Genomic DNA, 25478 nt, shown 5'->3' with positions numbered 1-25478 from the left:
TTTTGCTTTCTTCTCCTGACAAAGCAGCCTGGTCAACGACTGACAGAATGGAAACCTTATAGTCGCTTAACGCTTTTACTTAGGAAGAGAATTTTTTGGGGTTCTCTGCCAGATCTTTAGCAAGGTATGACGGTGGTAGCTGTTGTATGCTTCGCGCATAGATCTTTTCACAAATCTGTACTAATCTTTGCCTGTCTTCGTTTGCGCGTCCTCTTCTGAACCGAGAGTGCAACAGCCTTTGCTTCCTCAGAATCTCGTTATTAAACCACAGTGGGTCTTTTCCGTTCTTAATCAACTTACTAGGCACATACTTGTCTAGAGCACTATTTACAATCTGTTTAACATTTTCCCATAATTCCTCTATGGCCATCATTCTGGAACTAAATGATTGCAGTTCATTGTCTAAGTGAGATGCTAACAACTGCTTATCTGTTCTTTCTAGCAGAAACATTCTCCTAGCCCTCTTGACTGATTTATTAACTTTCGTAACCAAAGGCGCTATGATATCACGATCACTAATCGCCCTCTCTACATTGACGTCACTGATAAGGTCCGACTTGTTTGTAGCTGCAAGGTCCAAGACACTTCCATTGCGTGCTGGCTGCCGAGCTAGTTGCTCAAAACAGAATTATTCGGAAAACGTGTTTAAAAGTACATCACAGGAACGTCTTTCTCCATCCCCTGCAATGAATCCTACTGCATAATCCGGGTATTTATGCACAACTGACCGTATACTTTCTTTGAATGACTCTAGAACTCTCACAGCGGAGTCGGGTGGTCGGTGAAAACATCCAACAATTAACTTGATTTCACCTAGACCTGTTATGCGCCATCAGGTAACTTCACTATCATACTCAATTTCAACCTCAGTAGAGACAATATTTTTGTCGACTACAATGAACACTCCCCCTCCTACGGCGTCTAATCTCTCTTTCCGATAAACATTCCAAGACTCGCTAAATATCTCAGAGCTTTTTACGTCGAGTTTTAGCCAGCTCTCAATCCCAAGAATAATTTGAGTCTGAGAATTTTCCTGGAGGGCAGTAAATTCGAGAACTTTGTTACGAATACTTCGGCAATTTACTGATAAAATTTTTACAGTCGAACTGTCTTTACTATGAACGCGGTTTGATTTCCCTTAATGCGTATCGAGTGGCGAGTGTTCATGAGAGTTCATGCAAATACGCGTGTCTTTTCATCACATTACCTTTCAACTGTAATTTATATGAAATAATATGACTGGTTTTGAAACAAATATAAATTAAAAAATATATGAGCAGAACTCATTTCTGCCATGCACCGATTACGGAGCTTGAAAGCTAACGACATAACCGACGCCATCTCGTGCTTACGGTCGCAACAGACTGGTACATCACGACGCAAAAAATTTCTCTTGCGATTTTCTCGAATTCGACCAAATAGTAAGCCTTACTACTTGCACATTTTGTTGTCGTACTGGACTACGAAAACAGTACAAAATTTAAAGTAAACCCGTGATCCGAACGTCGTGGCCTCCCCCTGTCTGTAAAACAGTTGCACGTAGCAAGGAGACAAAATATTAGGTATTCAAGACCTAAGAAAAAGAAACTAATGATCTTATAACAGATCATCAAATTTAAATTTCATTATTCTTTGTATTATTCTGGCTGACAACATGGATTCATGATCTGCCAAGCTGATAGTGAGGTAGCTGTCGCAATTATTTCCCCCTGCTGCCTTTGGGATTATGTGGCTGACATCCGTCACAAAGCCTGATTATATGCCTCCAGTTTAATAGATTCTACACACAAACTTCAATAATTGTTTATTTCTCACTGCAATCACTGATTTTAGAAATTCTGAAGCAATGTAATCTATCCCTTCTGCCACATTTGATTGCAAGTCTTCCAAAGCAACGACAGACTCTGACTCTCTGAATGGACCCCCTGTGTGTGCCACAGCAACACTCATTTCTTCTTCTGTCACGTTAGCAAACTGTTCTGCCTCCTGGCAGAAGCCCTCAAATTATCCTTCCTACCTAATATCTCTTTTTTTTCTAGGTTTAATATTGTAATTCTTTTGACAATCTTAGTGTTGAGACAACTGCTTTTAAATTCTCCTTATGTTATTTTGACATTTCTGCATGCTGAATGTACCGTTCCGATGACTATTTCTTGTTCAATGTCTTCACCTTTGCCTGCATCTATTTCGCATTAGCATCCTTGCACTTGCTGTTGGTTTCATTTCTAAGTGATTCTTGTTACTTTTATTGAGGAATTTCTTTTCTTGATCATTCTTGTATTTCCTTATTTCGTTGATCAATGAAATATTTATTGCGTTATCACAGTTTCCTAGCAGTCATCTTCCCTATATCTACATTTGCCTATCCATCATTTTAGGCATATGTTCCTCCTCCTCTTCTTGTGATTTTTGAGCAGTAGCTTAAATTTGTTGCATAACTCTAGGAATATTTCTCCTCCCTTAGTCTTATTGCCGAGGCCTTATTCTCTCATAATTCTGACATCTATTCCTTCCATACTATAGCGAAAAAATCTACGATTATTAGATTTTGATCTTCCCTTCTTCCTGTACGCGGTGAATTACTCGTTGAATTTCTTAGGGTAAATCCCAAGGAAATTCAGTTACTAAGCCTTCCTTCGAACGATTCTTGAGTATTGGTAGTCTGAGGACTTTACCAGGTTAGATTAACAGCTAAAGATAGGAAATGTCGAAAGAAGAGCGGCTCGTTCAGCACAGATTCAATTAGTAAGCGCGAGAGCGTAAGGGATATTACTGTGCCGCCGCCCCTTATTAACAGATACTTTTGTGCTAAGAGCGTGGGTTAGTTTGCAGTGACCAACAAAAATGCTTGGTTCGCTGTCTCTGTTAGGGTCGAACACCCCATCGCGTAATACACTCCTGGAAATGGAAAAAAGAACACATTGACACCGGTGTGTCAAACCCACCATACTTGCTCCGGACACTGCGAGAGGGCTGTACAAGCAATGATCACACGCACGGCACAGCGGACACACCAGGAACCGCGGTGTTGGCCGTCGAATGGCGCTAGCTGCGCAGCATTTGTGCACCGCCGCCGTCAGTGTCAGCCAGTTTGCCGTGGCATACGGAGCTCCATCGCAGTCTTTAACACTGGTAGCATGCCGCGACAGCGTGGACGTGAACCGTATGTGCAGTTGACGGACTTTGAGCGAGGGCGTATAGTGGGCATGCGGGAGGCCGGGTGGACGTACCGCCGAATTGCTCAACACGTGGGGCGTGAGGTCTCCACAGTACATCGATGTTGTCGCCAGTGGTCGGCGGAAGGTGCACGTGCCCGTCGACCTGGGACCGGACCGCAGCGACGCACGGATGCACGCCAAGACCGTAGGATCCTACGCAGTGCCGTAGGGGACCGCACCGCCACTTCCCAGCAAATTAGGGACACTGTTGCTCCTGGGGTATCGGCGAGGACCATTCGCAACCGTCTCCATGAAGCTGGGCTACGGTCCCGCACACCGTTAGGCCGTCTTCCGCTCACGCCCCAACATCGTGCAGCCCGCCTCCAGTGGTGTCGCGACAGGCGTGAATGGAGGGACGAATGGAGACGTGTCGTCTTCAGAGATGAGAGTCGCTTCTGCCTTGGTGCCAATGATGGTCGTATGCGTGTTTGGCGCCGTGCAGGTGAGCGCCACAATCAGGACTGCATACGACCGAGGCACACAGGGCCAACACCCGGCATCATGGTGTGGGGAGCGATCTCCTACACTGGCCGTACACCACTGGTGATCGTCGAGGGGACACTGAATAGTGCACGGTACATCCAAACCGTCATCGAACCCATCGTTCTACCATTCCTAGACCGGCAAGGGAACTTGCTGTTCCAACAGGACAATGCACGTCCGCATGTATCCCGTGCCACCCAACGTGCTCTAGAAGGTGTAAGTCAACTACCCTGGCCAGCAAGATCTCCGGATCTGTCCCCCGTTGAGCATGTTTGGGACTGGATGAAGCGTCGTCTCACGCGGTCTGCACGTCCAGCACGAACGCTGGTCCAACTGAGGCGCCAGGTGGAAATGGCATGGCAAGCCGTTCCACAGGACTACATCCAGCATCTCTACGATCGTCTCCATGGGAGAATAGCAGCCTGCATTGCTGCGAAAGGTGGATATACACTGTACTAGTGCCGACATTGTGCATGCTCTGTTGCCTGTGTCTATGTGCCTGTGGTTCTGTCAGTGTGATCATGTGATGTATCTGACCCCAGGAATGTGTCAATAAAGTTTCCCCTTCCTGGGACAATGAATTCACGGTGTTCTTATTTCAATTTCCAGGAGTGTATTTGGTTCATCAACCTGCAATGTTAGTATACAAAATTTTCAGTGGCTAAAATAAATATTTCTTTGGTACAAGTGGCAGGCTGTAAATTGCTTTCACTGACAAAATTTTGTGTGTTTCAACTCTTTCATTTTAGTCCCTTGTAGCTTTCAGTATAGTGGTATGAATCAATCAGTAGTCAATAACTCGAGATCACCTCAGTTAAATATACTTTCTCACTCAAAAGTCTATGAATTTTTCATATTTAAAGCATTAATAAATGTTCACCTTTATCTGTATGAAATCAACATTACCCGTTCCGAAAGAACCTACATTCGAAAACTAGCGGTCTTGTCCTTCCATCCGTTACCCAAAGCGTCCCCAACTCAAGTCTTATCCCATCTCCCTCACTCTCTATCTTCCAATAGGCTGCCCGAAACGTTCCACCGCCATTTCGCGTACTAATGGACCTATTTCACTGCATAAATCATTATGTAATTAAATTAACCTAGGGATATGATAATTGCACCGTCGGATGCCCATTGGCACGGCGATTAAAAGGAGGAGTGATGTAGGAGCGCGTACAGGTATGTTCTCCGCACGTGAATGGAACAGTAAAGATTTGACGGTTAATGCGTCAGAGTACTTTCCATCACATGCCACTCAATTGTCTGCGGAGTATGTGTCTTAAATTTCCTTATTCGTGGTGGTATCAAAATGCTGATGAACGAGTTATTACGTTGATGTATTTCGCTTTGTTAGCCTCTACTCCGCACTAAGATTCTTTCCATGTAGGACTGACCGAGGCTTTCAGGCTTGTGTCAAGAAGAGAAGCCATTTCTCATCAAAGGAAGTGCAGTCCAGGAAACGATGCCATCCGTTTTCAGTACCAATAGATAGATTTTAAGGGAGTAAAGCCGACAAAATAAAAGAATGGCTTTCCTTTTACTCCTTGGCTTTCACTACAGCCGTTTTACCGTAATGACGCCATATGCGTTATGGACGCCGTAGCGTCCTGTTCCTGCGACAGACGGGCACATTGTGTCCCAGGCGGCTAAGACTGGCGACCATTCAGTCTTTTGCGATGTTCCGAGTTTTCCATGAACATTCAGTCCCTCTATTCATGAACTTGTGTCAAAGTAAATACCTGCTTCAGTTTTAAACAGATGTTTTCAACATTGCGCTGGGACCTCTGTAAAACGAAGGAAGTTTCTTATTTTGATTCCATACACGTACTCTTACCACTATAGGGCCATAAATACTGTCCTCTGTTGCACAGGATGCTGCTAGCAAAACAGTTTCGTGAAAAATTATTTTTTAACTGATTGGTTTTGAGATCGTAATAATACATTACAATATTTTTCCTGCTTTTCTTCGTAACTTATTAGTTAGAAAGGCAAAGAGAAGATCAGGAAAAGAATCCCATGTGAATGTAAGATGGCTAAATTTGAACTGCGCGTTTACAAGGAAGAATTGAAAGATTTGACGATGAAATCTTAGTAAACCAGCGTGATAGATTCCCGAAATAGTAGTATTTTTTACTTCAATTATACATTTGCTTCATCTGTCAATGCTGTACCAAAAATGAAGTGTTAGTTTTTACAGACAAGAGATGTCATAGTTGGTGCACACAAAATAGTACACATTAACTCTTCCTGAGAAGATCATTGAGACAGTAACACGGAAAAAATTGTAAATGTAATAATGAAATCGGTGATTAGCATGTTATATATTGGAAATTTGTGGTAAGTTCTATGGGACAAAACTGAGTAGGCAATGGGTCCCTAGGCTTACACACTACTTAATCAAACTTTAACTTGCACTAAGGACAACACACATGCCCATGCCCAAGGGAGGACTTGAACCTCCGACGGGGGGAGCCGCGCGAACCCTAGTAAAACTCCTTAGACCGCATGGCTACCTCGCGCGGCAATGTATAAAATATCTCGGAAGGCATTTAATTGTTATTTAATTAATACAGGGTAAAAATTACTAAAAAGAATAAGTAATGGCAATAACAGAAATTGCAAACATGATGAAGGTAAGAGAGGAAGATGAGGATAAAGTAAAACGACTCTAGAGGTAAGGCAAAGGAAGTAAAGAACAGAGTCTGCATAAAGACAACAAATTCCACCACGCAGCTTCCACGTAAAAAAAAAAACGTTAAAGCTATCTCGTACCAGAAGGAATGCTATAAAACCACAATACTTTCCTAGGAAATGTCCTACTGGAAGTGGTATGCCCTTGCCTTTCTTTAACCTATGAACAGCCAAATATAGAGCGACGTACAATGTAACGTGGATTCCGATCCGCGGTGCATCTGGCCGTCATTCACATTAACAAAGTATTAGTGGGAGCGATGGAAGCGTTAAATAATAAAAAAAAGTTCTAAAAGCAACCGAGGATTTGGCTTGTATCTGTGGATTTGTAATCTGACGCCTGTTAAACCACCGAGCGACACAGGTAAATGCAAAACCATGCTAGAATTTCTTTTCCTTCTACAGTGAAACACATTCCGCTATAAAGTGCAAAAGCTTCAGAGGGAGTAATGTGGGTAAAGTAAAAGATTCGACAGCTGGGAGAGGCTGTGACTTCGCTAATAACTGAAAGTGTGCCTCATCCCATTACTGCCCAACCTCACCCTCACTTGTTTTTAAAAGATACTGTTGTGACTTGGCAAGACAGTCAAGCCACTAGGAGAGAAAGCCGAAAGGCACGCGTTTAAGCTCACGCAGGCTGGCGTGAGGTCTGGAACAGTTAAAGGAGTTGAGTCTAGTAACAAAGTACGGAGCTTCTGGAATACTTAACTTTAATCCATAATTGGTAAACATCGGTCTGACGGTACATGCATCACAAGATAAATAGCAAATGATAATGGCGCCTTGCTAGGTCGTAGCAAATGACGTAGCTGAAGGCTATGCTAACTATCGTCTCGGCAAATGAGAGCGTAATTTGTCAGTGAACCATCGCTAGCAAAGTCGGCTGTACAACTGGGGCGAGTGCTAGGAAGTCTCTCTAGACCTGCCGTGTGGCGGCGCTCGGTCTGCAATCACTGATAGTGGCGACACGCGGGTCCGATGTATACTAATGGACCGCGGCCGATTTAAAGGCTACTACCTAGCAAGTGTGGTGTCTGGTGGTGACATCACAGATACAACTTGCCGTAGAATCGCACATAAAACATAAAAAAGTCTTCTCGGTTACAAACTTTCCTTATAAAATTTTTTACCTTTGTGCAACCATCACCTTCCGAAAAGTTTGATATTAAAATACGGAGTGAAGCGTTTTTAACCAGAGATTTTATTTATGAGAGTTGGGCAGTAAAATTTGTAATTAAAAAAGGAACCAGTTGTTGCGCAGGATAGTAGCTGCAATGGAGAGCGTTCGAGAAATGTTTCTTTTTTCTGCAAGGATGTAGCAACAATAGCAGACTATGTGAACCGTTTGTTACAGTAACGATAAGTCATGGGATACGTCCTAATATCGTGTCGGATCTCCTTTAGCTCGACGCAGTGCAGCAAATCAACGTGGCGTGGACTCAACAAGTCTTTTGGACATGAATGCATGTCCAATGGAACTCTGCATCGTAATTCAGAATAACATAGGCACTGAAATACCGTATTTATCTGCCGAAACAGAGACATGGTTGACGACATGTGGAAGTTTGTGTGTGGCCGCGAGTCGTGAAAGGATAGCCAAATGGTAAGGCGACCGCTCGCGAAATCCGGGTTCGAGTCCCCGTCCGGCATAAATTTAGATTGTCGCCATTCCATTCTACAGCTGACCGTTATTTGTTCGCAATTTCCAATACATTTAATGTCTTTCATAACGGCTGTAGTCGCCGCAGTGCCTGTTTCTTTGGACATGCATGTATGTCCAAAGGAGCTTCGTGTCGTAATTCAGAATAACACAGACACTGCAGTATCGTATCCTGATTTTAGGTTTTTCGTGATTTCCCTAAATCGATTCAGGAAAATTCCGAGTTTCGATTTCTTTCCTCATTCTTCCCTAATTCGAGGTTGCGCTCCGTCTCTACTGAGCTCGCCGGCAGCTGTGGCCGAGCGGTTCTAGGCGCTTCAGTCCGGAGCCGCGCTGCTGCTACGGTCGCAGGTTCGAATCCTACCTCGGGCATGGATGTGTGTGATGTCCTTAGGTTAGTTAGGTTTAAGTAGTTTTAAGTTCTAGGGGACTGATGAGCTCAGATGTTAAGTCCCATAGTGCTCAGAGCCATTTGAACCATCTACTGAGCTCGTTGTCGACGGGACGTTAAACACTAATCTGCTCCTTCTCCTCCAACGTGGGCCCATGGCTTCGTGGGATCTGCGCCACACTCGAATCCTGCTATCAGCTCTTGCCAACTCAAATCGCGGCTCGTCTGACCGGGCCACGGCTTCCAGTCGTCTAGGGTCCAACCTGTATGGTGACGACCCAGGAGTGGCTCTGCAGGCTATGTCGTGCTGTTAGGAAGCGCACTCGCGTCGCTCGTCTGCTGCCATAGCCCATTAAAATCAAATTTCGCCGCACTAACGTAACGGATACGATCCTGGTACGTCCCACATTCATTTTTTCGGATATTTCACGCAGAGTTGCTTGTCCGTTAGCACTGACAACTCTATGCAAACGCTGCTGCTCACGGTCGTTAAGTGAAGATGGTTTCCCACTTCGTTGTCCGTGGTGAGAGGTAACTATTTGAAATCTGGTATTCTCGGCACACTCTTGACCGTGTGGATCTCGGAATATTGAATTGCCTAACGATTCCCGAAACGGAATGTCCCATGCCCCTAGCTCCAACTACCATTCCGCGTTCAAAGTCTGTTAGTCCCCGTCGTGCGGCGATAATGACATCGGAAACCTTTTCAAGTGAATCACCTGAGTGCAAAACGACAGCTCAGCCAATGCACAGCCCTTTCATACCTTTTTGTACGCGATGCTACCGCCAATGAATGTGTGTACATCGCTAGCATATATGCTGTCGCCTCAGTGTAAATATTGAGACTCTGAAAAAGCTTACGGATGCAGATAAACCGAGAAAGAAGACAACACGTGGCATTCGGCACTCACAAATGTAAATGCGGTTTGTCGTGTGACAAGCGACGGGGTCAAAATAATGAATGTTTCTCGCGCCCTTAAGAAGTCGTGGACAGAACGTTGAACTCAAATCTGCTTTTTTTTCGTTTATAGCTCATGCTTTCGTAATGATTCAACTAGAGTTTGAGGTAAAAAATAGAAGGTATAATTATTTCTGCCTTAGGAACATCAATAGTTTTCAGAATGAGATTTTCACTCTGCAGCGGAGTGTGCGCTGGAAGGTAGGAGACGAGGTACTGGCAGAAGTAAGGCTGTGAGTACCAGGCGTGAGTCGTGCTTCGGTAGCTCAGTTGGCGGAGCACTTGCCCGCGAAAGGCAAAGGTCCCGAGTTCGAGTCTCGGTCGGGCACACAGTTTTAATCTGCCAGGAAGTTTATCAATAGTTTTGACCGTCCCATAGTGACTAGGATGTGACGGAAAATTCTTTTTGATTATACGAGTTTGATTTACAAGGCATGTCTTCCGACAGAAAGCTGATTGTCCTTGTGGGATACATGGACATACGATCGTGGCCAATTGCTTTAGAAGGACATACCTAGTATTATGCAGTTCGCCCTGCTGATGGCGGCGGCAAATCGTAGCGTGCTCCTAAGCGACACTGAAAGTTTTAGAAGCCATCGAGGACTGTTACCACCGAATCTTGCGTCGTAACTCTGAGCTGGCAGCAAAATATCCACTCCTTGATCTAAAGCATGCAGCCCACAATTGATCCGATGGCAGCCCGCGCCTCACCGTTCGTTCTCGTAAAATTTCTTTTAACCTTATGTTTGATCCCCTCTCAAAAAGGAGAGAGGGTGCCGATGCAGAATTTAGCTCTTTCGAGACCAGCCTATCTGGCGTTGGGTCAGGGGGATTCGAATTCGGAATAATAACTTGTCCAATGGCACGTTATTTTTGAACTTGTGGCCCCTACGTAGTCACAACGTGGAGGGATAGGGGGTTGCTGTCCGTTGTACTAGCAAATCTAAACATACGTGATATAAGCGCCCCTGATGTCCACAATACGATATAGGTCGGTTGACCTGGGTGTGCCAACAAAGCATGTCCGTGGCGTATCACTCAAAGCATCATCCGTGAGGTGTTACGATACAATAGGTTCCTGTATCGTTCGTTGCTGAGAGACCTGCTCGTCTGGCGTTACGCGCTGGCTTGGTATACTGAAAAGGTGAGACAGACGAGGATCCAATCTACCCGGAGGATTAACGACCGTGGCCGCTGCACCAGCCATCCCGAGTGTGGTTTTCAGGCGGTTCCTACGATCCTTTAGGAAAATGTTGGACTGGCCCCAACTTTCCATCTCAGAAAATTACAGCACACAAACATTTAAAATACGATCGCACGTAGAACAAACTTTACACACATCATCGATAGATGGCGCTCACGACTTCCCTCTCTTAGGTAATTGACGGCTACGGTGACGGAAGCGCTCCCAACCACAAAGTTATATGCAAATGAATTTGCCGAATCGTGCGTACAGCGAAGCCCGTACTACACGGAGTAAATACTAGACTGGTGACAGACAGTGTCAGATTTAGCAGGGCCCCATTTGACCCCTCTCGTGAATACCTCCGCTACCTGCCCGAACTGTGCCCTGTGGGCAAGTGGCTTACATAGCCGTTTGAGATTCCCAATGAACGCCTATCATCTCATCGATGTGTGCCGCGACCCATCAGACCACGTGATCTTCTTTCATGCTTTACATACCTGGTGGCAGTGTTTGTACACCTATGCGAACCTCTGTACACGCCGTACTATGAGCAGAGATCCACGTGTGAGGTGTTGCTGCAGGGTACCAAAACAAGGGTAGTGTGGCTGCTCACCGGTTACTATTATCCAACACAGAATTGCCGAGCGATTCATTGCATTATGACCCGTCTAAACAGAGGGACATTTCGCGATACTAACCGGCGCCCCGTGCCGCCATGTTGGCAGTTTCCCCCGAGTCGTAGCACTCACGAGATAACCTTGACACAATGAAACGTGAATAGCCCGGTACGTGCGCGACCTCGAAGATAGTACGTCGGGCGGCTACGCCTGGGGGTCATTAACTGTGCTAATCAAGTGCTTCTTAGTCCTTATCTGCGATGGATGGTCAATCCAAGGACCAGCACAACGTCTGACGCCATCCCAGCCACATGGCACGCCCAACTACTCGATTCACCACAGGGTTCCTGCTCGCTCACCCTCCAACACTTCATTTATATCTGATTTATTTGCTCATCTGCGTAACTGTATATAACCAACCAGAAAAATCTCGAAAGCAAGAACAGGCATTGCCTGCAAGGGAAACAGCGGCCGTTGAAATTAAGTTGCTACTGGATTGTACGTCTGGTGCATTCATTTGACCAGTTGAAATGCTCCCGGAAGTGGGCCTTGTTAGTACTTATGTAGTGTTTCCTCTGACACCAGACAATTTCGAGTGACGAATTCAACATCTGAGGTTCGGAAAACAAAGTACTTGCTCTACTTTGCTATTCGATTCATTCCTACAACTTTCCCAGGAAAACACTTCGTTTCTTGTGATGGTACAGAAAATACACCCCGCCATTTGTTGCCCTCATTTTGTTCTAGCTTACTACCTGCCTTCCGTATGGAGCACGCCTATCTCACCACTGACTACTAGTGTTAGACACATACGGTTACTGTCAACAAGTATGGGCCTGAAGATGATGTTGTAACAACATCGAAACTAGTTGCCAATAAAACCAACACCTTAATACAGCTGGAGGAATTTCGTCATTTTTAACATATATTATACTAGCTGACGTCCCAAGTCGTCCGTTACAATTGTGGATATACGAAGTATAATATTTCGTTACTCGTAAACTAAGGTGAAAAAAAAAGCACTATGGGACTTAACATACGAGGTCATCAGTCCCCTAGAACTTAGAACTACTTACACCTAACTAACCTAAGGACATCACACACACCCATGCCCGAGGCAGGATTCGAACCTGCGACCGTAGCAGTCGTGCGGTTCTGTACTGAAGCGCCTAGAACCGCACGGCCACCTCGGCCTGCAACTAAGGTGCAAATTTTGATACTTGATAACCAAGGTTCAACAACTTTAGAGATACAATCACTGAATAATGAGCAGCTCCTTCCTTACATATAGATGCAGATCCTTCATCAAGTGGTAGGAAACTAAGATGGAAAGCCCAAGCCCCGTTATCATGCCACTCCTGACATAACCTTCACGTATCAGACTCGTCACTAAATTCACACTGAAGACAACATTAGTTAACCATTAACAAATAGAGATAAGCATACAATTTCACCTGTTTAAATGAAACACACACCATATGCCCTGGCGAATGGTTAATGCCAGGCAACGCTCCGACAAGCTCTTCTTCTCAACGTGCACCGCATGCCGAGAAAAACCAAACACCACTCCTCGTGCCGAAACGCAAAACTTTCCGCCGTCTCCGGCCGCGGCACTCCAGTAATACCACGCGGAATGAGCACGCGCACCATGTAAGAGCCAACCTCCCGACCTCGTTGCAACCGCAATTGACAGACCACACAGTAAGGCCTGCTGCCTCGACGCTGCAGACTTAAATAGCCGAACCCGCGATGAACGACCGACTTGCGGCACGCTGAAGCGAAATCGATGGCAAAGATGACACTACAAGAAAGAGGTACTGGCGCCAGCCGCGCGACGTACCAACGAGGTGCCTTTCGAGGAACACTACTGAGGAAACGTACAGAACCAGCATTTGAAGCTGACTGTAGAATGATTCTACTGCCGTCAACGTACATTTCACGTAAGGACTACGAAGATAAGAGAAGAGAAATTAGGGCTCATATCGCGGGGTACAGAAAGTCATTTTTTCCGTGCTGTGTTTGCGAGTGGAACAGAGAAGGAAATGACTGGAAGTAGTACAGGGTATCCTCCGCCACGCGCCTTATGGTGGTATGCGGAATAAGTATGTAAATGTAGATGAAAATGTCAATATAAATGTACTTCCCAAAGTAAACGAGTCCCACTTTGTACATTTTACAACCAAACGATAGGCCCATACGTGCTTACCGCATCTCACACAAGCGCACATCTACCACTAGAGGACATTGGAAGCATTGCTCTGTCAGTCACGGTATGCATCAGCTATACCAGCAGCGCAGGCCTATTGTTCTAGCAAGCAGTGAAGGTATTCTCAAGTGGGGAATATTTACATGGTATGAAACTGAGCCTCTGATAAGTCAGGAATATACAGTATAACCAAGCGTACCTGTTTGTTCACCAACAACACTCCGTGGGTAATCCATAATTTTCGAAAGGCAACACACCACTTTTGAATTGCGTCAGAAAACTGGAAGGTTTTCGTGAATATGAGAACACTTGTGTCACTCCCAGATCACATACCCCAATCATTCTGAGACGCCTTAAGAGTCAGGTATGCGCTTCTAAGGTGCAGCTGCTACCAATCAGCGTGAGTTGATGTTGATTTAGGATGGCCTCCCACGCTATCTGTGTCTCATGGAGTCGCTGCCACGATGCGTTGGCGCTTTAATCAGGGCGAAAAGGATGTAAGACGTTATTTTCTAGGTGTTTGTAATTCAGTTGATTGTGAGTGTAATTCTGGCGATAGTACGGACAAATTCATTACCAAGGGGAGACTTTATTTCACGATTTACTCAGTATGGATTCAGTCACGTTTAGTGTAGTGGATGCTATTTTAAAAATAGTACTTGTATATCGATGTCCACTTTATTATAACCACAACGACGACTTTTGCCTTTGGTTCTGATCTGATTGTGTCTCACTGACCAGTTCACTGAGTTGCTCCATTAAATAGTCATCCGTCGGGTAAGGGCTGTGTGTATGGCTTCATTATGTCACTTGCACTATTAGGATTTTATAACTATTCTTAATACAGTTCCCCAAGTCTGTCTCTTCGTCGCCTAGCTATGGTCTTGCGGAATTCCTAATCCTACTGGTATTCGCGCAAATATTACGATGGCTTCTGTAAATTGCTCTAATCTCTCTTTAATTTTGTTCTTCCCTGACATTTACACAAACGACATCAGCATGTAACAGAAACTAAAGGAGATCTTTATGTTTCTGACAGTCACAAAATTCGTAATCACGTGAAACACTGCCTCCCTATACTAAAAGCTGGAAGATTTGTTCGTTTTCGCCAAGTTTATTTGAAGTCTTTAATTGGTTGATACTTCTCACTCGGGGTTCCTCATTTGGCGTTAAGAGGCTGAGTGCACACTCTTCCCCGCCCCTCAAGGAAAAACCTCTGCCAACACAGTGAATCGAACTCGGGTCCTACGCATAGCTGCGAGATACGCTGATCAATCAGCTACGGAAGCGGGCCTCCGTCGCTACACGATAAAATTTAAACCGAATGTTCTCAGGAACGTGTCTGGGCACGATTGTACTTACCACAAATTCTTTTTAGATAATACTCAGTGTCTTAGAATGAAACTTTTGACGCTGACGGGTCATTTTTAAAGGCTTCCATAAATTCTCTTTGATCACGTGTATGTTTTTCATTAGCGATTTTGCAACAAGCGTTGCTTCTACACTCCTGGAAATTGAAATAAGAACACCGTGAATTCATTGTCCCAGGAAGGGGAAACTTTATTGACACATTCCTGGGGTCAGATACATCACATGATCACACTGACAGAACCACAGGCACATAGACACAGGCAACAGAGCATGCACAATGTCGGCACTAGTACAGTGTATATCCACCTTTCGCAGCAATGCAGGCTGCTATTCTCCCATGGAGACGATCGTAGAGATGCTGGATGTAGTCCTGTGGAACGGCTTGCCATGCCATTTCCACCTGGCGCCTCAGTTGGACCAGCGTTCGTGCTGGACGTGCAGACCGCGTGAGACGACGCTTCATCCAGTCCCAAACATGCTCAATGGGGGACAGATCCGGAGATCTTGCTGGCCAGGGTAGTTGACTTACACCTTCTAGAGCACGTTGGGTGGCACGGGATACATGCGGACGTGCATTGTCCTGTTGGAACAGCAAGTTCCCTTGCCGGTCTAGGAATGGTAGAACGATGGGTTCGATGACGGTTTGGATGTACCGTGCACTATTCAGTGTCCCCTCGACGATCACCAGTGGTGTACGGCCAGTGTAGGAGATCGCTCCCCACACCATGATGTTGGGTGTTGGCCCTGTGTGCCTCGGCCGTATGCAGTCCTGATTGTGGCACTCACCTGCACGGCGCCAAACACGCATACGACCATCATTGGCACCAAGGCAGAAGCGACTCTCATCGCTGAAGACGACACGTCTCCATTCGTCCCTCCATTCACGCCTGTCGCGACACCACTGGAGGCGGGCTGCACGATGTTGGGGCGTGAGCGGAAGACGGCCTAACGGTGTGCGGGACCGTAGCCCAGCTTCATGGAGACGGTTGCGAATGGTCCTCGCCGATACCCCAGGAGCAACAGTGTCCCTAATTTGCTGGGAAGTGGCGGTGCGGTCCCCTACGGCACTGCGTAGGATCCTACGGTCTTGGCGTGCATCCGTGCGTCGCTGCGGTCCGGTCCCAGGTCGACGGGCACGTGCACCTTCCGCTGACCACTGGCTACAACATCGATGTACTGTGGAGACCTCACGCCCCACGTGTTGAGCAATTCGGCGGTACGTCCAACCGGCCTCCCGCATGCCCACAATACGCCCTCGCTCCAAGTCCATCAGCTGCACATACGGTTCACGTCCACGCTGTCGCGGCATGCTACCAGTGTTAAAGACTGCGATGGAGCTCCGTCTGTCACGGCAAACTGGCTGACACTGACGGCGGCGGTGCACAAATGCTGCGCAGCTAGCGCCATTCGACGGCCAACACCGCGGTTCCTGGTGTGTCCGCTGTGCCGTGCGTGTGATCATTGCTTGTACAGCCCTCTCGCAGTGTCCGGAGCAAGTATGATGGGTCTGACACACCGGTGTCAATGTGTTCTTTTTTCCATTTCCAGGAGTGTATTTTGCCATTTGTGGGGTAAAGCTAAACTGAAATTTGAGGGGATACGCATTTATGATTAATCCTGCTGTGAATCAAACTTCATTTTTTCGTTAATACCATTAACTTCAAATGAAGCGTTGAAAATAGTCGCACTGCTCACCCTAGAGATTTGTAGGTGAGATTTTCGGTTAAAATTTGCATTGAAATTTTGAGGCGACCTCATAAGACCACGCGTACTACCAGATCGTTTGAATGGTGCACTAATTTTGAGCTCTCTACGGAATGTAAGCGCGATGATGGTCCAGAAGACTTGTGTGCCTGGCCCTCACGTACGTCGCAAATATCTCTCGTCATACAGTAACAAGAAAGGGGATACGCAGCAGTCCCTTGGCAGGGCGCCCCCGATTCCCCTTTTCTCGATTTTCTCTCTTGACGGCCGCGGTGGTCTAGCGGTTCTAGGCGCTCAGTCCGGAACCGCGCGACTGCTACGGTCGCAGGTTCGAATCCTGCCTCGGGCATGGATGTGTGTGATGTCCTTAGGTTAGTTAGGTTTAAGTAGTTCTAAGTTCTAGGGAACTGATGACCACAGATGTTAAGTCCCATAGTGCTCAGAGCCATTTGAACCAATCGATTTTCTCCTATGAAGCTACGTGCAGACTGTCGTCTACGTATCGTCACTAGAAACAGTGGATGCGCATAATATGTGCAGCATTATACACCGAAGAAAAGGATGGGTGAGCTTTCAGAGATGTATCTCTAAAACTATGAGTGGTCCTTTATCCGTTGTAATGTGAGGTAAAGTCTTATGGCACTGTTGCGTGGGAGGCTCCGGGAATTTTTAGCCTCCTCATTGGAAAAGTTTTTCTTCCTTCACGCACACGACACCTTTCAAGCGTGGAGTCTCAGCGTGTTAATGTATCTTTTGGTAGCGTGTGATTGTTATGAGTGTGCATGCCGTATAGTGTCATGCTTTGTCGTATGATGACGGAGAAAGGGAGAGGGTGAAACTCGATGTCGGCCCATAGCCCACTCCTCTCGAATAGCAACAAGGGGACTGCTGGGCTTTACGTCCCCATCTGAAGAACTGATAAGTATCGAGGCTCATGCCCTCACTCCACCTCACTGCAGAGGGGTTTGGATTTAACTCGTGGCATTCCAAAGTCGATTGGCCTGAAATGGTATAGTATCAGCTCCATCGTTCTAGCTGGTCAGATAATGGCAATGAAAATTTCATCTACCCCAAGGATTCCAACAAGCTACGCCCTAGTTGAAGGCAATCGCACACTTTTGCTGCCGATCTTGGCTACAGAAAGGAGTACGAATGTGTAGAAGCTCTACAACAGGAAAATAAATCCGTCATAATGATATAAGTAATGTATTTCTCATTTCAGGCTATAGATTCCCGGGTTTCTTATGTTTCCCGTAACTGTGCACAACAGAGGCGTGAAACCGCATCCCTTTACCATACCCCTATAAATAGTGTAGATACTACGAGACCTGTTGAATCCATTCATTGGACATGTGGTCGTCTCCTTATTGCCATGCTACTTTGATGCTGGGGCTATTTAATCCAGCCCTCTTCATAACGTCGAGGGCAATTTAGGAGAGCAGCTGGAGGTAAGGTGTGAGCAGAGTTGGGGCGGTGGATCGGCCTTGCCCTTTAGCCGGGGCCCGGGCGGCAGCTGGCGGCGCTATCGAGTGCCAGGCCGGGGCACACCCTGCAGCCGCCCACGTGCGGCCCACGTGCTGGCCGCGCCGCGCCGCGCGACGGGCGTGGCCGCTGTATCGATCTGCCGCCAGGGGCGCCACCGTCTTCCACCCCCGCTGACGTCAGGCCGCGGCGCCCGGCGCCGGGGCGCCACCCCGGTAAACAACAACAGGCGCCGCTGCCCGCCCACCGGCTCGCAAACAACCTCCCAATCAGCGCAGACCTTCTCGGAAACAACCGCGCCGGTGGCGGACCACTAAGTACACACAAGTTTGTCTCCTCTCTCAGTGGGCAGGCTGCCAGTATGAGCACCTCCTCGCTTTACGTATCGAGTCAAATGGCAAATATAATACCAGAGTGAGAGGCTACTGTTAGGTACAACGTAAAAAGGACAGATTGCACGCATTAAAATCGGACAAATTGCAACCATCACCGATATGCTGACACCACAACACTGCTTTCGACATCTGCGTGTCTTCTCTGCAAGCCAACTTGTGGTGTGTAGTGGAGGGTACTTTTGGTGCCACCATCATTTCATCCTATCCTGTTGGAATCGCGAATAAGCGCGGAAACGACGACTGCCTGTAGGCCTCTGTATGAGCTCTACCGTCTTGTGTTTCCCCGTCGTCGTCGTTTCGCGACACTTATATGGAAGAAAGTAATATGTTGGAACGTACGCTCTCGGAACTTTAAGGGTAATCACCTGTGTGATGCACAACGGCGTTGTAGCATTACTGTTGGATTTCGTTGGGCATCTAAGTAACATTGTCGCGCATGATAAACGAACCCACGACGAAACAGCCCAATCTTCGTTGGATCTTCTCTCTCTTCTGTTACGGCAACCTAGTAAGGATCCCAGATTAATGAGCAGTACAACACGAATCAGTTGAACAAGAGTTTTGTTTTGTTAGCCACTTCTTTCGTGAATGAATTGCAGCTCCTTACTAATCTCTATTCTTCCAGTGAATGGCATCTACTTCTCCAGCAACTAGTCTTATCCGATCATTTCACTTTCGCTGGCTTTGGACGGTTACTCCTAGATGTTTGACGGTTCTTAGTGTTTTCAGTGATTCGTCGCCAATATACAGATGTTTCCACGTATTTACGTCTGATATTTTACAATTATTTTTGTACAAGATCAACTGTCACTCTCTTTACCAATCGTTGATTCTCTGCAATTTATATACAGGGCGAGGCAGCTAAGACGGGCCACCTCAAATATAGAGCGAGTCAGAAAGGACTTCATAACTTTGGAATGATATAGAAATTTATTGAGATAACTTACAGAATCGGTAGCAAACAACCTCAAGTTTCACTTAAAAGTGTCAGATGTCAATTTGGTTCTACGTGACTACCATTTGTGGTGCGGCAAACATCCCACAGGTATTCAATTTCTTCCTACACTCGTTGCAACAAATCTGGCGTAACTTGTGCAGCGGCATCGTAGATTCGATTTTTCAGGTCGGCTAATTTGTTTGGCAAGCGAGAAACACACACACGGTCTTTAACGAAATCCCAGAGAAGGAAATCTAGTGGTACCGAGTCTGGGGAGCGAGGTGGCCATGCGATTGGCCCTTCACGGCCGGTCCACCGACCTGTGAAGGGATTATCGAGCAAAACCTCGAACTTTCCTTAGGAAATGAGGTGGTGCACCGTCTTGCAACAAAGTTCTTGTGCCAAGAATAAATTGTAGACCTGCTTGGAGCTTCGTAAGCGTATTCGGTGCGAAATTTTACGCCGAACGGTTGCTGCAGAGTTTGTTTCATGAAACCAAAACACACAGTGAGTTCGCTCCGCACCATTAAAAGTACTCATTTAACTGTGCACTACGCTGGCACTCCTGGTGGTGGAATGATGTACTGATGCACTATGTGAATCAAATTTGAGGTTGTTTGCTAGTAAATGACACATCTACCGATTCTGTTAGTTACCTCTGTAAATTTCTGTATCACTCAAAAGTTGTGAAGTCCGTTTTGACTCACCCTGTATATTCAGAATGAAAAAATGTATCGAGGTGGGGTTTTCGCCAAGATGCAGCAAACAATATAGCGAACTTCCTGACGTTCGCAAGTAATTTTTATAATTTATAGTCGGCGAATTACGACATTAATATTATTTTTTCTACCAGATCTATATACTTTTTTCTGTGACATTTGAAAGAAGCTTCTAAGAGAACTTCAAGTACATAACATGTATGGGACTTGATCAATTAGTATCAAGATAACAGCGCAGCAAACCACTCCTCCACCGTCAGGAGAAGAGGTTCCACAAACGTCTTTCCTACTATACCAAATGTAAGCAACCTTGCAAATCGGGAATGGTTCTTGTGTTTATTTGTGCTGCTCAAGCCCATAAATGTGTGTTCTGCTGTTGTAGCAATCAGATAACTTGCTTGTAAAGCTACAAAGACATTCACAATGTATGCGACAGTCGAAAAAGTAAACCGTGCCGAGCACTCACGATGGTCTTTGCAAACATTACACAAAAAAGTTCTAGAAACTGGAAGTGTGAAGAATAAAATACGCCAAAGAAAAAGAAGAGCAGCTGATGAAAGAAATGAAACATTGTGAATGTATTTGGCAGCAGAAACAAGCAATGCAAATGTCACTAAGAGGCATCTCGGAAGAACGACATGGATCAATCAAACGAGTGATATGCCAGCATTGCATTTCAGTGCATTTCATGCGTTTCACATGTCGCTGCTTCTATAGCTTTGTGGCAGTAGCTTCTAAAATGGCTTATAGTTCTCCGAATGTTATCTACGTAAAGGGCAAGGTTATGCGACTTATCTATGCAAAATTTTGTTCAAGGAAGACGCATCGTTTAGAAACCGTGGACAAGTCAGTCTTCGCAATATGCACTAATCACCAGTTGAAAATCCACGCTAACTCAAAGAACTGGGTGAAAACATTGGTCTTGGTCTGTCAACGTTTCGTGCATGTTTTTCAACACCAGCATCATCGGTCCCTGTTGATTGATGGGAATCTAAATACATTCAAGTAGGTCGAATGCCTAAGAGATGACGGATGTCCCATTCGCACTTGTAATGACAGACCCTCCTAAGGGAACATGTGGAGAGCAATGGGACGGTTGTTTAAGAAACGGAAAATGATCTGCACACTCACCAATCTTAAAGCTTCTATACTTCTGAGTGTGACGAATGTGTTACGAAACATAGACGATTCCTGAAGACATGCAATGCCTTATAATACGGGCCTGTGATTTCAACGTGCAGAATTGTTTCTCCAGAATCATTTTAAAGCGTGTAAAAACGCTCAAGATCAACATTTTGAGCATTTGGTATAACAGCCGCGATAATAAGCACACGAACCGTAACGGAGATGCGTGCTTATTTACGTCTGGTATAACAGGGCAGACGCTTGTGGAACCTCTTCTCCTAATAGTGGGACAGTGGTTTGCGACGCTGTTATCTTGATACGATTTGATGAAGTTCCATACATGTTATGTCGTTGACATTCTCCCGGAAGCCTCTTTCAAATGCCATCAAATGCCACAGAAAAAAAAATTGGTTGCATTAGGAAAAAAAACAGTCGATGTGTAAGTCTGCGACTAAAGTCTATACACACTAAAGAGCCAAAGAAACTAGTACACCTGCCTGATATCGTGAAGACATCCGCGAGCCCGTAGAACTGCCCAACACGACGTGGTATGGACTCGACTAATGTCTGAAGTAGTGCTGGAGGGAACTGACACCATGAATCCTGCAGGCTGTCCACAAATCCGTAAGAGTACGAGGGGGTGGAGATCTCTTCTGAACAGCACGTTGCAAGGCATCCCAGATATGCTCAATAATATTCAGGCCCCGGGAGTTTGGTGGCCAATGAAGAGAGCCACTCTGTAGCAATTCTGGACGTGCGGGGTGTCGCATTGTCCCGCTGGAACTACCCAAGTCCGTCGAAATGCACAATGGACATGAATGGATACAGGTGATCAGACAGAATGCTTACGTACGTGTCACACGTCGGAGTCGTATCTAAACGTATCAGGTGTTCCATATCACTCCAACTGCACACGCTCCACACCATTACCAGAACCTCCATCACCTTGAACAGTCCCCTGCTGACATGCAATGTCCATGGATACATGCGGTTGTCTCCATACCTGTACACGCCGCTAGATAAAATCTTAAACGAGACTAGTCCGACAAGGCAACATGTTTCCAGGTACAACAGTCCAATGTCGATGTTGACGGGCCTAGGCGACGCGTAAAGCTTTGTGTCGTGCAGTCATCAAGTGTACAAGAGTGGGCCTTCGGCTCCGAAAGCCCATATCGACGATGTTTCATTGAATGGTTCGCTAGCACGTTGACACTTGTGGATGGCCCAACATTGAAATCTGCCGCAATTTGCGGAAGGGTAGCACTTCTGTTACGTTGAACGATTCTCTTCAGTCGTCGGTGGTCTGGTTCTTGCAGATTCTTTTTCCGGCCGCAGCGATATCGGAGATTTGATGTTTTGCCGGATTCCTGATGTTCACGGCACACTCGTAAAATGGTCGTACGGGAAAATCCGCATTTCATCGCTACCTCGGACATGTTATGTCCCATCGCTCGTGCGCCCTTGGAATACGCTCGATATTAACATTACTTCTTTCAATTATATAGTCCGATATTCGGTAAAGTCCCATTTTTTATCCATTAGGCGTGTGGAACTGTATAGAATACCTCTTAGAAGTCAAGGAACGTGGCATCAACTTCGGTGCCCATATATCTACTGCTCTCTGGATCTCATGGATGAACAGAGCGAGCTGAGTTTGACAAGGCCTCTGTTTGCAGAATCCCAGTTGGTTCTTTTAGAGGCAATTACCTTTGTTCTGAAAGATTTGAACATGAAATGTTTTCCAATATTCTGCGGCTGACATTAGCGATATTGCTTTACTATTATGTACATCTGTCGTACAGCCCTTCATTAAAACGGGAATGAATGCGCCTTTTTTTTTCTTTTTCTTTTTTCAAATCGCTTGGTACCCTTCGTTGCTCCTACGACGTAACAATAAATAAATTTTAGAAGGCGAGCAGTTTCTTTCGTATAACCTGTGTGGAATCGAACATGCAGTCACAATAGTGTGCTTTAAGGATCCAACTTCGTGTTCACCACACTTTTAGGGAATCCACAGAAGACCCTAAATCAGGATCAACTAGTTCCTCTCGACCGCAGTTCCAGAATATTTACTTCGTTGGGTTTTCAGAGGAGAGACAATGAAAAAAAAAACTGTCTACCCGACGGGAGGCCCTAGCCACACGACATTTCCATTTTATTTCCAGTACGATGGACGAATGAATAATGAGAATTTCTCGGCGTGATTGACTGATGAGGAGGAGAGGTAGAAGGGACAAGGGACACATCAGAGACACGTGTGACTGAAGCACACAAGCTGGGCAGCTGTGCGTAAATGATATACTTCTGTTCATTTAAGGGTACTACAGACTAAAAGCTTCTGGGACAGCACAGTTAAGGAGCTTCGTACAGACAAGTTGGGATCGTGGTCATCATATTCATAAAAGTGTTCCAACAGAAAAATGTAATTTACCAGTATATGGTTATCATGTTGCTATCTTCTGCACTATAGCTGATATTTATATACAGTTTCTTCCAAGTACGGTACTATCTATGGAGCGAAAAAGTAGGCCTATAACAGTGCTGGTGACGTGTGCTATTTTTCTGTTATTTAACATTTACAGGACGAAATTTTCACTCTACAGCGGAGTGTGCGCTGATACGAAACTTCCTGGCACATTAAACTGTGTGACGGACTGGGGCTTGGGTAGTTCAGTCGGTAGAGCAGATGCCTGAGGAAGGCAAAGGTCCCTGGTTAGAGACCCAGAACGGCATACAGTTTTAAAGTGCCAGGAAGTTTCATTTAACGTATTACGGCTACTTATTTCTTACTTCTGTGTTAACATTGCTGTACTCATTTTCTTTTTCGTTTCTTTAGGTTTTTGTGACCTTTTGAAGAAATAATGTGTCAGATTATTCGTTTAGAGAACACGGTACTAGTGGTGGAGTTAGTAAAATTTGTGAGTGTGAGAAAGTGCTTGTCATTTGCTTTAAATAGCTTCTTTTTTTTTGGTGTTAAGGCATCCACATTGTCACTACTCCATGAACTATGAATTTCATAAACTCCATCACGAGTAACGTGTTTCCCCGACTAAGGCAAAAATCAGGCAGATTATTTCGCAGACATTCACGTAAATCTAGGGGAAAAAAAGCTAGGAACATAATGAGCGTAGCACTGTTGACAGTAGAAGTAACAAATAAATGGCGGCAGAAAGCTAAATAACTTAAAAATAGTACCAGTCATCAGAGTATCAAAGTAGGCCTACATTTTCACTCCTTAGAGAGTACGGTACTTAAAGAAACAATTGTTTGTTGCAGCTGACAAATTGTTTCCACATATCAGTCGTACTGAAGAAAGTGCTATGAAAATGGCACGTGTTTTTGTTGAAATATTTCTTGTCAATTTCAACGTTGTTTACTGTTTGATAGCAAAATTAAGGTAAGTCAATCTATGTCATCACCGAAACATTTGCATATAAAATAATAATAATAGGGAATTTTGTTTTTGATCAATGCCGAACCTTACAAATTATTTGCAGTTTACAGTCAGTTGTGTGACCAGACAGGGGCAGGACAACTGTTCGAGCCGGCCGCGGTGGCCGAGCGGTTCTAGACTCTCAGTCCGGAACCGCACGACTGCTACGGTCGCAGGTTCGAATCCTGCCTCGGGCATGGATGTGTGTGATGTCCTTAGGTTAGTTAGGTTTAAGTAGTTCTAAGTTCTAGGGGCCTGATGACCACAGAGCCATTTGAACCATTTTTGAACAACCGTTCGAGGTTCCAAAGGAGGCGGCTCGGTCAGTACTCCATTGAGAGCAGTAACTGAATCATTTGGGCCGATGGCAGATGAACACACACTCCATCAGACGGACATTTTCTTCTTACACACTCTTAGCGCACAACTGACAAAAAATGGCTCAAATGGCTCTAACCACTATGGGACTTAACATCTGAGGTCATCAATCCCCTAGACTTAAAACTACTTAAACCTAACTAACCTAAGGACATCACACACATCCATGCCCGAGGCAGGATTCGAACCTGCGACCGTAGCAGCAGCGCGGTTCCGGACTGAAGCGCCTAGAACCACAGCGGCCGGCGCACAACTGGCAGATAGTGGTCTATCCACCATTGTCTCCCCTTAGCCAACACTGAACTGCTAACGCGACAGCAGTTATGCTGTTATTTTAATTGCTCTTGGTAAACCTAACTTAAAAATTCCGGAGTGTTAGACCAGTGAACATTGTCAGAAGGTTCAACAAAATGTTTTTTGTCTTCCTACTTCATACAAAGACGTGGGAAACAAATACACCATGACCTACTTTACAGCTACTTACATGAACTCTACCGTTTCCCGTTGGGCAAGTATGTACAGCG

General features: G+C 45.6%; 1 protein-coding gene across 1 annotated transcript in view; it reads left to right on the top strand.

The window, feature by feature from the left end:
* LOC126480634 (myosin-I heavy chain) overlaps nt 1-25478 on the top strand; it is an 804636-nt gene that overhangs the window by 479000 nt on the left and 300158 nt on the right. The gene's annotated exons all lie outside the window — the stretch shown is intronic.

This window comes from Schistocerca serialis, chromosome 1 (genome assembly GCF_023864345.2).
Source record: "Schistocerca serialis cubense isolate TAMUIC-IGC-003099 chromosome 1, iqSchSeri2.2, whole genome shotgun sequence".
Lineage (NCBI taxonomy): Eukaryota > Metazoa > Arthropoda > Insecta > Orthoptera > Acrididae > Schistocerca > Schistocerca serialis.
Note: the sequence above shows the minus strand (reverse complement) of the source record. Positions and strands in the feature narration are given on the sequence as shown.